The sequence below is a fragment of the Lepisma saccharinum genome, unplaced genomic scaffold (assembly GCF_977018435.1).
Source record: "Lepisma saccharinum unplaced genomic scaffold, izLepSacc3.1 HAP1_SCAFFOLD_1061, whole genome shotgun sequence".
Lineage (NCBI taxonomy): Eukaryota > Metazoa > Arthropoda > Insecta > Zygentoma > Lepismatidae > Lepisma > Lepisma saccharinum.
This window is the reverse complement of record NW_028143709.1, coordinates 564-15193: the sequence shown is the minus strand read 5'-3', so window position 1 is coordinate 15193 and position 14630 is coordinate 564. Positions and strand designations below refer to the sequence as shown.

At 27.5% G+C, this 14630-nt stretch overlaps 6 pseudogenes; 3 read left to right on the top strand and 3 right to left on the bottom strand.

Moving 5' to 3' along the window:
- Nucleotides 1–4529: 4529 nt before the first annotated feature.
- LOC145983474 (NADH-ubiquinone oxidoreductase chain 1 pseudogene) lies at nucleotides 4530–5477 on the top strand (annotated as a pseudogene).
- A 1634-nt stretch (nucleotides 5478–7111) lies between these two features.
- LOC145983480 (NADH-ubiquinone oxidoreductase chain 4 pseudogene) lies at nucleotides 7112–8923 on the top strand (annotated as a pseudogene).
- A 160-nt stretch (nucleotides 8924–9083) lies between these two features.
- Nucleotides 9084–10643, top strand: LOC145983479 (NADH-ubiquinone oxidoreductase chain 5 pseudogene; annotated as a pseudogene).
- Nucleotides 10644–11627: 984 nt separating this feature from the next.
- LOC145983486 (cytochrome c oxidase subunit 3 pseudogene) lies at nucleotides 11628–12404 on the bottom strand (annotated as a pseudogene).
- Nucleotides 12405–12407: 3 nt separating this feature from the next.
- On the bottom strand, nucleotides 12408–13085 carry LOC145983478 (ATP synthase subunit a pseudogene; annotated as a pseudogene).
- A 314-nt stretch (nucleotides 13086–13399) lies between these two features.
- Nucleotides 13400–14064, bottom strand: LOC145983476 (cytochrome c oxidase subunit 2 pseudogene; annotated as a pseudogene).
- Between the last annotated feature and the right edge of the window lie 566 nt (nucleotides 14065–14630).

Below are 14630 nucleotides of genomic sequence, written 5' to 3'. Positions count from 1 at the left end.
GGGAGGATATACTGTTCAACCAGTTCCTGCACCACTTTCTACAATTCTTCCTGATAATAGTAGAGTTAATGATGGTGGTAGTAATCAAAATCTTATATTGTTTAAACGTGGGAAGGCTATATCCGGGGCTCCAATTATTAGAGGTACTAATCAGTTTCCAAACCCACCAATTATGATGGGTATTACTATAAAAAAAATTATAATAAATGCGTGTGCAGTTACAATTACATTGTAGATTTGATCATCTCCAATTAAACTTCCTGGTTGGCCTAGTTCTATACGGATTAAGATACTTAATGATGTTCCAACTATTCCTGATCATACTCCGAAAATTAAATATATTGTACCAATATCTTTATGGTTAGTAGAAAATAATCATCGTTGCAAGAATGAGATGACTGAAGTTGTATAGGTGATAAACTGTAAATTTATTTATGAGTTTTAAACTCTCTCATTAAATTTTGGCTTTATAGTTAAGAATAATAATTTTGAACTGCAATTTCAGGGTGATACATCGTATGTATTAAGGCCTAAAAGAATACCCTTTATTTATGACTTTGAAGGTCATTAGTTTAAAATTAACTTAAGACCTTATAAAGATCTTATAAAGATATATAAATTGGTTGAATTATAGGTAATCCACACACTGCAATAAAAATTGTAATTACTGATAATACTTGTTCTTTTAAATTTAATGGTTTGTTGTTAATAATATTTCATATATTAGTTTTATAATTTATTAAAATTGATGTAAGTGAGGTTCGTAAGTAATAGTATAGGGTTAATAGTGATATACTAATTAGGATTATAATTATAATTAATTGTTTAAGGTTGGTTGTTTGGATAATAACTATTCATTTTGGTAAAAACCCTAATAGGGGTGGTAATCCACCAAGAGATAGTATTGATATGAATAAAGATATTTTTTTGGTGGGGGGAAGGTTTAATATAAACAATTGATGAACGTAGTATGTTTTGTTTATTGAAAATAGTATAATGGTGGAGGTGGTTATAAGGAGGTATAGTAGTAAGTATATCAACCAGGTGTTATCTTCTGATGTTATTCTTAGGATAATTCATGATATGTGGTTAATTGATGAAAAGGCTATAATTGTTCGTAATGATGTTTGATTTAATCCTCCAATTGCTCCAATAATTGCTGATGTTCTAATTGTTAAAATTAGAATTATATTTAAATTGTCAATTACATAACTAAGTAATGTTGATGGAGCAATTTTTTGAATAGTTGTTATTACTAAACAGTTAATTCATGTTATTCCTTCTATAACTTCTGGTATTCAAATGTGAAATGGAGCAGCTCCTATTTTTATTAATAGAGCTATAGTCAGAAGTTGAGTCTGTATATTGAAATTTGCGGCATTAACTATAATTAATGCTGCGGCCAAAATTATTGATGATGCTAATGCTTGAATTAGAAAGTATTTAAGTGATGCTTCTGTATTTCGTTGATTATTTGGTGTGGAAATTAATGGAATAAAAGATATTAAATTAATTTCTAAGCCTATTCAGGCTCCATATCATGAGGTGGAAGAGATGGAAAGGAGGGTTCCTATTGTGAGGGTCAATAGGAATATTATTTTTTTGGGAGTTGTGAGCATTAAAAAGGGAAGGATTAATTATAGACCTTCATATGTGGGGTATGAGCCCTCTAGCTTAATTAGCTTACCTTTTTATTATATTTTGGTGTATGACGCACTATGGGGTTTGATACCATTGGAGAAAGTTTAATTCTTTCAGTTATAAAAATTCAATTTTTATAAAAATTGAATTAATAAGAACATGTTAAATTTCATGTATACTTTACCCTATCATGGTAATCCTTTTTCAGACATCTTATTTATAAAAAAATTATAATAGTGGGCTAATAATATTGTTTATTAGACTTTTATTCTTATGATCAATAAGTAGAACCTATTTATTAAATAATATAAAATACTTCAGAATAGTTTTTAATTTTATCCAATTTCTTTTAAGCTTTTGTAGTCTAACTTAAAGTAATTGACTTAATTAACATGTCATTTTAACACTTATTGAGCCTAGAGAAAGAAGAAGTTAATATATCTATATAGAACACAATTTTGAGGGAAAAAAAAAATTGTGTTCTATATAGTACGGGAAAATGAGTAAAAATAAAATAGGGAGGAAATTTTCGTGAGATAATTCCTAATTATAGTTTAATTTAATATAATACATATTATATAATAATAAAGAACCTCTCTTTATATTTAAAGTTAAAGTTTTATTCTAGCTTAAATCTCCCTAGTTAAATTTTACATATGTATTTATTAAAGAGAGGGAAAAGTTCCGCCAATTTTTTAATGGATTGAGACGGTATATTTGGTTTTAGCTCGCAGTGTGTGGGTTTGTTAAATTTTAATGTAAATTAGATTACAGTATTTTAAGTTTTAATATTTATTGTCCGGCTAAATTCGTGCCAGCTGCCGCGGTTAGACGTGGGGACATAAGTGGAGGGTTGTTGGCTTAATTGTAGTAATAATTGATTTTTGGTTGTTTATATTTTATTTATTAGGTGAAATTTTTAATATAATTTGTTCTTTATTTTTATTAATTCTATAAAGGTGATATATTAAACTAGGATTAGATACCCTATTATTATCATTGTGAATTTGGTTTGAGTAGTATTAGTTATGATCTTGAAACTCAAAGAATTTGGCGGTGCTTTATTCTATTTAGAGGAACCTGTTCCGTAATCGATATTCCGCGTTTTATTTGACCTATTATTGTAAAATGTCAGTTTGTATACCGCCGTAATTTGAATATTTAGATATATATGTTCTTTTTTTTTATTAAAATATATTTCAGGTCAAGGTGCAGCTTATTAGTGGGTGGAGATGGGTTACATTATGTTGATTTGGATAATGTGTTGGAATTATATTTGAAATTGGATTTAACTGTAATTTTGTTTTAGAATAACATTTTGATTTATCAGCTCTAGGGCATGCACACATCGCCCGTCACTCTCATTTATATAGGTGAGATAAGTCGTAACATAGTAGGCGTACCGGAAGGTGTGCCTAGTTTGAATAGCATCAAAATATTTCTGTTAGTTAGAATATTCATTTACATTGAGTAGTTAGTCGTGCAATTCGATATATTTTGATAGAAATTTTATTACTATTTGAATTTTGTTTGTGAATTGTTTATATGTGAAAAGGAATTTTATTGGGGTTGGTTATATATTTAGTATATATAAATTAGTTTGTTATAGATTATTAGTACAGTGTTGGGATTTATTAAATATATGAAATATTAATTTTTATTATAGGAGATGTTAATAATCGTACCTTTTGTATCAGGGAGGATTAAATTTTAATTGAATATTCTGTTTTCTCGAAGGGTGAGGAGCTAGTAGGTTAATTTTAAGGTAAAAGTGTTATATTTTTCTGTTAAAATTGTTACTTGTAATAAAATGTTATTCGACTTATCTTATATCTAGTTATTAGGGAATTATATTTAATATAGCTTTACATTTTAATATTTTTTATATTAAAATATATTATAATATTAATGTTTAGTTATGACTAGGGGGATGTGCTTCTAGTTAATATGTTGGTTATAATCTTATAATAAATTATTATATTTATTGGTTTGGAGATTGCCAATTTTTGTAATTTTGTTATAATTTATTTGAAATTTTATTAAAAATTTAGTTTGGTTTTACTTTCTTACTTAATTATATGTTTTAATTGATTTTATTTTGAAATTATGATTCTATTAGTATATTTACTTAATTAATTAAAGGAATTAGGCAAAATTTATTCTCGCCTGTTTATCAAAAACATCTTTTCATGGTTTTTATATGAAGTATAACCTGCCCAATGACACTTGTTTAATGGCCGCGGTATTTTGACCGTGCGAAGGTAGCATAATCATTAGTCTTTTAATTGGGGGCTAGAATGAATGGTTGGACGAGGAATAAACTGTCTTTAATTAATTAATATATAATTTTACTTTAAAGTGAAAAGGCTTTATTTTTTTAAGGGGACGATAAGACCCTATAGATCTTTATACTATTTTAATGATGATTTGATTAGCAGTACAATTATATACATTATTAAATAGTATTTCGTTGGGGTGATGGGAAGATAATAAGTAGCTCTTTTTATTTAATATTCAATAATTTTTGTTATTTGGGATCCATTTTTAGTGATTTAAAGAATAAGTTACCTTAGGGATAACAGCGTAATCTTTCTTGAGAGATCCTATCGACAGGAGGGGTTGCGACCTCGATGTTGGATTAAGATATCATTTGGGTGTAGCATTTCAAATTTGATGGTCTGTTCGACCTTTAATTTCTTACATGATCTGAGTTCAAACCGGCGTGAGCCAGGTTGGTTTCTATCTCTTAATATTAAAAGTGTTTTAGTACGAAAGGACCAAATACTTATATTATATATAATATATTGATTGATAATAATTACTATTATGGCAGAAAAGTGCATTGAATTTAGAATTCAATAATAAAGATAAATTTCTTTTTATAGTAGATGACATTAGATTTATTTATTGGGGTTATTTCTTTTATTATTTTGGTTGTGTGTATTTTAATTAGAGTTGCTTTTTTTACTTTATTTGAACGCAGGGTATTAGGTTATATCCAAATTCGTAGGGGACCTAATCGGGTTGGAATTTGTGGTATTTTTCAGCCTTTTGCTGATGCAGTTAAATTATTTACTAAGGAGCAAACATTACCTACTTTGAGAAATTATTATCCATATTATATATCTCCAGTTTTTAGTTTATTTTTATCTTTGGTTGTTTGGGTTGTTTTTCCATATCATACCTTATTATTTAACTTTTATTTGGGGGTGTTTTTCTTTTTATGCTGTATAAGAATGGGAGTATATAGAGTGATGTCTGCTGGATGATCATCTAATTCTAATTATGCGTTACTCGGTGGTCTTCGAGCAGTTGCTCAAACTATTTCTTATGAGGTTAGATTAGTATTAATTTTATTATCTTTTATTTTTTTAATTGGTGGTTATAATTTACTTTTATTTAATGTTTTTCAGGATTATTTATGATTTATTTTTATTGCTATGCCGTTGGCGTTAGCCTGATTGAGTTCTTGCTTGGCTGAAACTAACCGAACTCCTTTTGATTTTGCTGAGGGGGAGTCTGAACTTGTTTCTGGATTTAATGTTGAGTATAGTGCTGGGGGATTTGCTTTAATTTTTATATCTGAATATGCTAGTATTTTATTTATAAGTGTTTTATTTAGAATTTTATTGTTGGGAGGATATCATTTTACTTATTTTTTTTATTTAAGGGTTATTTTTTTAGGATTTATTTATATTTGGGTTCGAGGTACACTACCACGATTTCGTTATGATAAACTTATATATTTAGCTTGGAGGAGCTTTCTTCCGGTTTCTTTGAATTATTTATTTTTTTTTGTTGGTTTTAGGAGCTTGGTTGTATCAATTTATATTTAGTTGCATAATAATTAGAATGTGAAGACTTCTAGAATATTTACATTCTATTTTATGTTTTCAAGACATACACTTAAAATTTCAGTCAAGAAGTCATTTTTTTAAAATTTTATCTCATAATAGTAGGGTTGCCGGGGATATAATGAAATATCTAAAATATATAATTGTTAATATTTGCCCAGTAGTAATATATGGAGTTTCTACGGGTCGGGCCCCAATTCAGGTTAACAAAATAAAGGTTGCAAATATTAATCAAAATAATACTTGATTTAAGGGATAAAATTGTAGTCCACGAAAATTTCTTTTATGATGTATTGGTATAATAAATAGAATTATAATAGATAATACTAGTGCTATCACTCCTCCAAGTTTATTTGGGATTGACCGGAGAATGGCATATGCAAATAGAAAGTATCATTCTGGTTGAATGTGTACAGGGGTTACTAGTGGATTTGCAGGGGTAAAGTTTTCAGGATCACCCAGGGTTGTTGGAAATATTAATGAGAATTGTATTAATCTTAAAATTATAAATATAAACCCTAACATGTCTTTTATGGAGAAATATGGATGGAATGGAATTTTATCTATATTACTATTAATAGATAGTGGATTATTAGATCCAGTTTGATGCAAGAAAAGTAGATGAACTATGGATATTGCTATTAAAATAAATGGTAATAAAAAATGGAAGGCGAAGAATCGAGTCAGTGTGGCACTATCTACTGCGAATCCACCCCAAATTCATTGAACTAGTATAGTTCCTAAGTATGGAATTGCCGAAAGTAAATTAGTAATTACTGTAGCACCTCAAAATGATATTTGACCTCATGGTAGTACATATCCAACAAATGCTGTTGCTATTGTTGCTAATATAATTATGACTCCAATAGATCATGTGTGAAAATATAAGTAGGATCCATAATATATTCCTCGTCCAACATGTATATATATACAAATAAAGAATATGGAGGCTCCGTTAGCATGAATAGTTCGTAGTATTCATCCATAATTTACATCTCGGCAGATGTGCATGACTCTAGAAAAGGCTAAATCTGTTCTTGAAATATAATGTATCGCTAAAAAAAGACCTGTTAAGATTTGAATTGAAAGGCACATTCCTATAAGTGAACCAAAATTTCATCAGTAAGAGATGTTTAATGGGGCTGGTAAGTCCACTAGTGCATTATTTGCCAGTTTAAGTAGGGGATGATAAATTCGTGCTGGTTTTGTCATTTGTAATTATTTAATTATTTTTAGAGGTCCCTGTGAAAGTCTAGTAATTTTTACAATTGCAACTAATGTAATAAATAAATATACTACTGTTATAATAGTTATTATTATAATGGATTCATTATATAATTTTATTCCTGGTAGGGGGGGTGTTCTTCTTCAGGTTGTATAGGTATCTATATTTTGTAGTGTTGAGGGAATTAATAATGGATCTATTGTTATTAATATAAATAAACATAATAACATTAGAGTTACGCCCAAAATTATTATTTTTGTTCTTATTTTGAATATTTCATTTGGTGTAAGTCTTGTTGTGTAAATAAATAGAACTAATATTCCTCCTAGAAATACTAGGAATAATACATAGGAAAGTCATGTGGATTTTAGGAATGTTGCTATTGTTAGACATGCAGTAATAGTTTGTATAATTAGTATAACTCCCATAGATAGTGGGTGTTTTATATATAATATTGTTAGTGCTAACAATAATATAAGGGTAATTAGTATTAATTGTATTTTAATATCAAGGAGTAGTTTAATAAAAATATTGGCTTTGGGAGCTAATGATGATGTAATTAGGTCTTCCTTGATGTTTTTAGAATTATTAATTCATTTATGATTTACAAGACCATTGTTTTTATTAAACTATAAAAACTTATGTTAAGAATATTATTTATATTAATTATTTTATTTATTAGATTTTTATGTTTTATTTCTCAACGTAGGCACTTATTAGTAACTCTATTAAGACTTGAGTTTATTGTATTATCCTTATATTTATATATAACTTATTATTTTATTAATAATCAGGAAGAAGCTTATTTTTGTTTATTATTTATTTCATTTTGTGTATGTGAGGGGGCCCTTGGTTTATCTGTTATAGTATCAGTTACACGTACTCATGGTAATGATTATTTTAATTCTTTTGTATTATTAAAATGTTAAAATATATTTTTTATTTTATATTTTTAATCCTTTTGAGATTTAATAGTTCTTTATGAATGGTGGTTCAAATTTCTATTATTTTTGGTTGTTTTTTGTTTTTATTAATAGTGAGATTTGGTATTGGAGTATGGGGGGCTGGTTATTTTATTGGGTTAGATGTTATGTCTTATTCTTTAATTTTACTTAGTATTTGAATTATTTTATTAATAATAGTGGCTAGAAATAGTATTATATCTATTTATTTTTATCCTTGTAGATTTATATTTTTGTTAATTATTTTATTATTATTATTAATATTAACTTTTATAAGAATAAATTTTTTTTTATTTTATTTGTTTTTTGAGGGATCATTAGTACCTACTTTATTTTTAATTTTAGGGTGAGGATATCAACCAGAGCGAGTACAGGCGGGGGTATATCTACTTTTTTATACATTACTTGCTTCTTTACCTCTTTTGGTTGGTATTTTTATGTTAAATTATAAGATGGGTGGTTTATATATATATATATTTAAATATATTAATATTGATATAAATTATTTTGTTTGATATGTTAGAATGGTGTTTGCTTTTTTAGTAAAAATACCTATGTTTTTGGTTCATTTATGATTACCTAGGGCTCATGTTGAAGCTCCAGTTAGTGGGTCTATAATTTTGGCTGGAATTTTATTAAAGCTTGGGGGATATGGTATTTTGCGAATTATTTCTTGTATTGAGAGATTAGCTATTAAATATAATATTTTTTGATTTGGTATTAGAGTTGTTGGAATTTGAATAATTAGTCTTGTTTGTATACGTCAAATTGATTTAAGGGCCTTGGTTGCGTATTCATCTGTAGCACACATAGGTCTTGTTTTAATAGGGATTATAACTATAGGAGCATGAGGGATAAATGGTAGTCTTATTTTAATAGTAGCACATGGTCTTTGTTCTTCTGGAATATTTTGTTTAGTAAATATTACTTATGAACGATTAGGTAGTCGTAGTATACTAATTAATAGGGGAATAATTAATTATATTCCTAGATTATCTTTATGATGATTTATATTAAGAATTACTAATATGGCTGCACCTCCTTCTATTAACCTGCTGGGTGAAATTAGTTTATTGAATAGAATTATCGGGTGATCCTACTTTAGTTTTGTAGGTGTTGCATTACTTTCTTTTTTAAGTGCTGGTTATACTTTATATTTATATTCTTATACTCAGCATGGAATATACTATTCTGGTGTATTTTCTTGTTGAAGAAGTAATATTCGTGAATATTTATTATTATTTTGTCATTTGTTTCCATTAAATTTTTTAATTATTTTTTGTTCTCCAATATTTCATTGAATTTAAAGTATTTAAGTAGTTTAAGTAGAATAGTAAGTTGTGGACTTAGTGGTAACTAAAAGTTCTTAAATCAATGGTTTTTAATTTTTTTATTACAAGTATGGCATCAATTATTTTATTAATTAGTAGAATAATTTTATTATTATTAGGGGTGATATTTTTAATTAAAGATGTTACAATTTTTATTGAATGAAATATTGTTAATTTGAATAGTTCTAGTGTTATTATAACAATATTATTTGATTGAATATCTTTAATTTTTATAGGCTTAGTTATATATATCTCTTCTATGGTTATTAATTATAGAGGTTCCTATATAGAGGGGGACTATAATATGAATCGATTTATTATTTTAGTTTTATTATTTGTTGGGTCTATAATGTTTTTAATTATTTCTCCTAATATTATTAGAATTATTTTAGGATGGGATGGGCTTGGATTAGTTTCTTACTGTTTAGTAATTTACTATCAGAATGTTCGTTCCTATTCTGCTGGAATATTAACTGCTCTGTCTAATCGAATTGGTGATGTATTTATTTTATTATCTATTGCTTGAATATTAAATTATGGTAGATGAAATTATATTTATTATTTATGATTAGTTTCTGATTTTGATATAATATTAATTACTAGATTTATTATTATTGCTGGAATAACAAAGAGTGCACAAATTCCATTTTCTGCATGGTTGCCGGCAGCTATAGCTGCACCAACCCCCGTTTCTGCATTAGTTCATTCTTCTACTTTGGTTACTGCTGGGGTTTATTTATTAATTCGTTTTGGTGATATATTAATATACACTGTTCTTGGTAGGATACTTTTATTATTATCTGGACTAACTATATTTATAGCTGGAGTTGGTGCTAATTTTGAATATGACTTAAGGAAAATTATTGCTTTATCTACATTAAGACAACTTGGGTTAATAATATTAACATTATCTATGGGATTAAGGGAGTTATCATTTTTTCATTTGCTGACGCATGCTATATTTAAGTCTTTATTGTTTTTATGTGCTGGTGTAGTAATTCATGTTATAGGGGATGTTCAGGATATTCGTTGTATGGGGGGTTTAATTAATAAAATACCAATAACTATTTCTTGTATAATAATTTCTAGTCTTGCCTTATGTGGAATACCATTTTTGTCTGGATTTTATTCTAAGGATTTAATTTTGGAGATATTAAGTATATCTTCTTTTAATTTAGTAATATTTGTTTTATTATGAGTCTCTACGGGTATAACTATAGCTTATAGTTTTCGATTAAATTATTATTTAGCTGGTAAATTTTATAGAGGTACATCATTTCAATTCTTTTCTGATGATGGGGGATGAGGTATATTCAAGGGGATATTGGGTTTATTGTTGTTATCTGTTGTGGGTGGTTCTGGATTAATATGGTTAATTTTTCCCTCTATTTTTGTTGTTATTATTCCCCTTAATTTGAAGATAGGGGCAGTTATATGTATTTTATTAGGTGGTTGAATTGGATATAATATTACATCTTTTTTATTTGAAGTTTCTCCATTTTTTAATAATAAAATAATATATTATTTATTAGGAGGAATATGATTTTTACCTTATTTGTCTTCTGGGGGATTAATTGGTAGTTCATTTATCACTGGAGGTCTATATATCAGGGTTATTGATTATGGATGAAGTGAACTTATGGGGGGACAAGGGGTGTATAAATATATAAGGAGTGGTTCTTTAAATATTCAACTAATACATTCTAATTATTTTAATATTTATTTTATATTTTCATTTTTAATAGTAATTTTATTAATAATTTATGTGTGTTTATATAGCTTATAATAAAGCATAATATTGAAGTTATTAGGAAGAATAAAATAATTCTGTAAACACTTCTTGAACTTATGTAAAAGTCCAGCTTTATCATGAAAAGATAATGTAATTTTATACTAAAGAAATAAGGTGAGGGTATTAATGGAATTTCACCACTAAAGATAGAAGTTAGCAGCCCCCACTTAATTGTTATACCCCTTAACTGAGGAAATATCCTAATTTTATTATTAACATTAATATGCCGCCCTTTGGCTTCAGTCAAGTAAGCAAGGGTAATATATACCAATTTATTCAGGTCGAAGCTGATTGCTTTTGCTTCTTGCCTAGTAAAGTAAATTGAATTATTCAATCAATACCTTTTGAATGCAACTCAAATGTTATTATTAACTATTACTCTAGTACGCTCATTCTAGTGATCCTTGGGTTCATTCATGATACAACCCTAAAAGTAAGATTAGTAGGAATAGGAGTCTAACACATATTCAATATCTTAATTTTGAATTAGTAATAATAACTGTTATTGGTAATAGTAATACAATTTCTACATCAAAAATTAGAAAAATTACTGCAATTAGGAAAAATTTTATAGAGAATGGAATTCGTGCTGAGGATTTTGGGTCAAACCCACATTCAAATGGTGATCTTTTTTCTCGGTCTGTAATTATTTTTTTTGATAGTAGTGTGGATAATATTATTACAATTGATGTAATTATTATAATTAATAATGAAGTACTTATGATTACATTAATTATTTACTTTATTTTACTATAATCTTTTTAATTGGAAGTTAAGTGTACTTTGAATATACTAAGTAAATAAAAATAATTATCTACCTCATCAATAAATTGAAATATAAAGGAATAATCATACTACATCTACGAAATGTCAATATCATGCTGCTGCTTCAAATCCAAAGTGGTGTGTTGGTGAAAAATGACATAAGATATGTCGAGCTAGGCATACTCCTAGAAATGTTGATCCAATAATAACATGTAGTCCGTGAAATCCTGTTGCTATAAAGAATGTGGATCCATATACTGCATCAGCAATAGTAAATGGAGATTCATAATATTCATATGCTTGAAGAATAGTAAAATATACTCCTAATATTAGTGTTAATGTAAGTGCTTGTATTGTATGTGAATAATTTTTTTCTAATAACCCATGATGGGCTCATGTTACTGTTACTCCTGAGGCTAGTAGAATCGCTGTATTTAATAAAGGTACTTGTATAGGATTAAATGGAGTAATTCCCTTTGGTGGTCATAATATTCCTAATTCAATTGTTGGGGATAGACTTCTATGGAAAAATGCTCAAAAAAATGATACGAAAAATAGTACTTCTGAAATAATAAATAAAATTATGCCTCATCGTAGCCCTATTATAACTTGATTTGTATGTAATCCTTGATATGTTCCTTCTCGTGAAATATCTCGTCATCATTGAATTATTGTAAGAAGTATTGCTGTTATTCCCATTAATAATAGTACTATATTTTGTTGGTGGAACCATCTAATTATTCCTGTTGTTAATATTATTGCTCTAATAGCTCCTGTTGCTGGTCATGGGCTTTGATCTACTAAGTGATATGGGTGATTTTGGTTTGTTGACATTAGTTATTTTGATTCTCTAGAATAAATAGCAATTAATAGGGCAAATACGTAAGACTGAATAAATGCTACGGCTGTTTCTATAATAATGAGTATAATTTGTGCTAAAATTAGTATTGAAAGTCCAATAATTTCTAATATTGTTCCCGTATTTCCAATTATTGATATTATTAGATGTCCAACTATTATGTTGGCTGCTAATCGTACTGATAGGGTTATTGGACGAATTAAATTTCTAATTATTTCAATACCTACTATGATTGGTATTAATAGTGCTGGCACACCTTCCGGTACTAGATGTGCTAATATATGTTTTGTATTATTGATTCATCCGAATAGTATAAATGATAATCATATTGGTAGGGCTAGGGTTAGAGTAAATACTAAGTGACTTGATCTAGTAAACACATAGGGTAATAATCCTATTGAATTATTAAATAAGATTATTGAAAATATACTAATAAATATTAGAGTTCTTCCTTGGTGATTAATTATTCCTAAAAATGTTTTAAATTCTTCATGTAATTTTACTATTATCATATTATATATTATAGAGATTCGTGATTGTATTAATCAAAATGGGGCTGGAATTATTAATAGTCCTAAGAATGTTCTTGTTCAATTTAGTGATATATTTATAATTGATGATGTTGGATCAAATGATGAGAATAATCTTGTTATCATTTTCAGTATTTAATTTTTGGTTTATTTTTTATTTTAAAATTGTTATTATTTAATAATTTATTATAATTATAATAGTTGATAATTAAAAATAAAAAATAAGTTAATATAAATATTGTGAATAGAATAATTCAGTTTAATGGATATATTTGTGGGATAAAAAAGTATCCATAGGGATAATTTAGGTTTGACATTCCTATGTTATATATATTAACTAACTTTTTCATTAGAAGTAGTTGTTATATTACTATTTTGTGGTTTAAGAGACCATTACTTACTTTTCAGTCATCTAATGATTCTTGTATAATTTTTATTAATCAATTAATAAAAGATTTGTGAGTTGTAGTTTCAACAATAATTGGTATAAATCTATGATTAGATCCACAAATTTCTGAACATTGTCCAAAAAATAGGCCAATTCGACTAATATTTACCCCCGCCTGGTTAAGTCGTCCTGGAGTGGCATCTATCTTAATTCCTATGGATGGTATGGCTCATGAATGTAATACATCTGCAGATGTAGTTAGTACTCGGATATCTATATTAATTGGTAGTACTGTTCGATTATCTACATCTAATAATCGAAATGAGTCTAAAGATATTTCATTTGTTGGGGCTATGTATGAATCAAATTCTACTTTTATAAAATCGGAATATTCATAACTTCAGTATCATTGATGCCCAATAGTTTTAAGAGTTAATGAGGGTTGATTAATTTCATCTAATAAGTATAATAAACGTAGAGAGGGTAGGGCAATAAAAATTAGGGTAATTGCTGGTATAATTGTTCATATTGTTTCTAAGGTTTGTCCTTCTAAAAGTATTCGATTTGTTAATTTGTTATTAAATAATGATGCTATTAAATATCCTACTAATACTGTAATTATAATTAAAATTAATATTGTGTGGTCATGGAAAAATATCATTTGTTCTATTAGTGGAGAGGATCTATCTTGTAATCCTATTTGATTTCAGGTTGCCACTTTTAAGTAAGGGATATCCCTTATATTTGAAGCTTAAATTCAATGCACTTCTCTGCCACCTTAAAAATTAGTTGTTAATAAGTAGTATTGGAAGTTCTGAATATGTATGTTCAGAAGGAGGTGACATTTGATATCATTCGATTGATGATGCTTGTTGTAGATTAAATAATGTTGGTCGGGCACTTGTTATACCTTCTCAGGTAATAAAAATTATAATAATTACTGCTGTAAATGATAAGATTGATCCTAATCTTGAAACAATATTTCATATTGTATATGCATCTGGATAATCCGAATATCGTCGTGGTATTCCTCTTAGTCCTAGAAAATGTTGTGGAAAGAATGTTAAGTTGACTCCAACAAATATTGAGATGAATTGAATTTTTAATCAATCTGGATTTATTATTACTCCTGTAAATAGTGGAAATCAATGTACTAGTCCTGCTATAATAGCAAATACTGCTCCTATAGATAGTACATAATGAAAATGTGCTACAACATAATATGTATCATGTAGTACAATATCTAGTGATGAATTTGCTAATACTACTCCTGTTAATCCTCC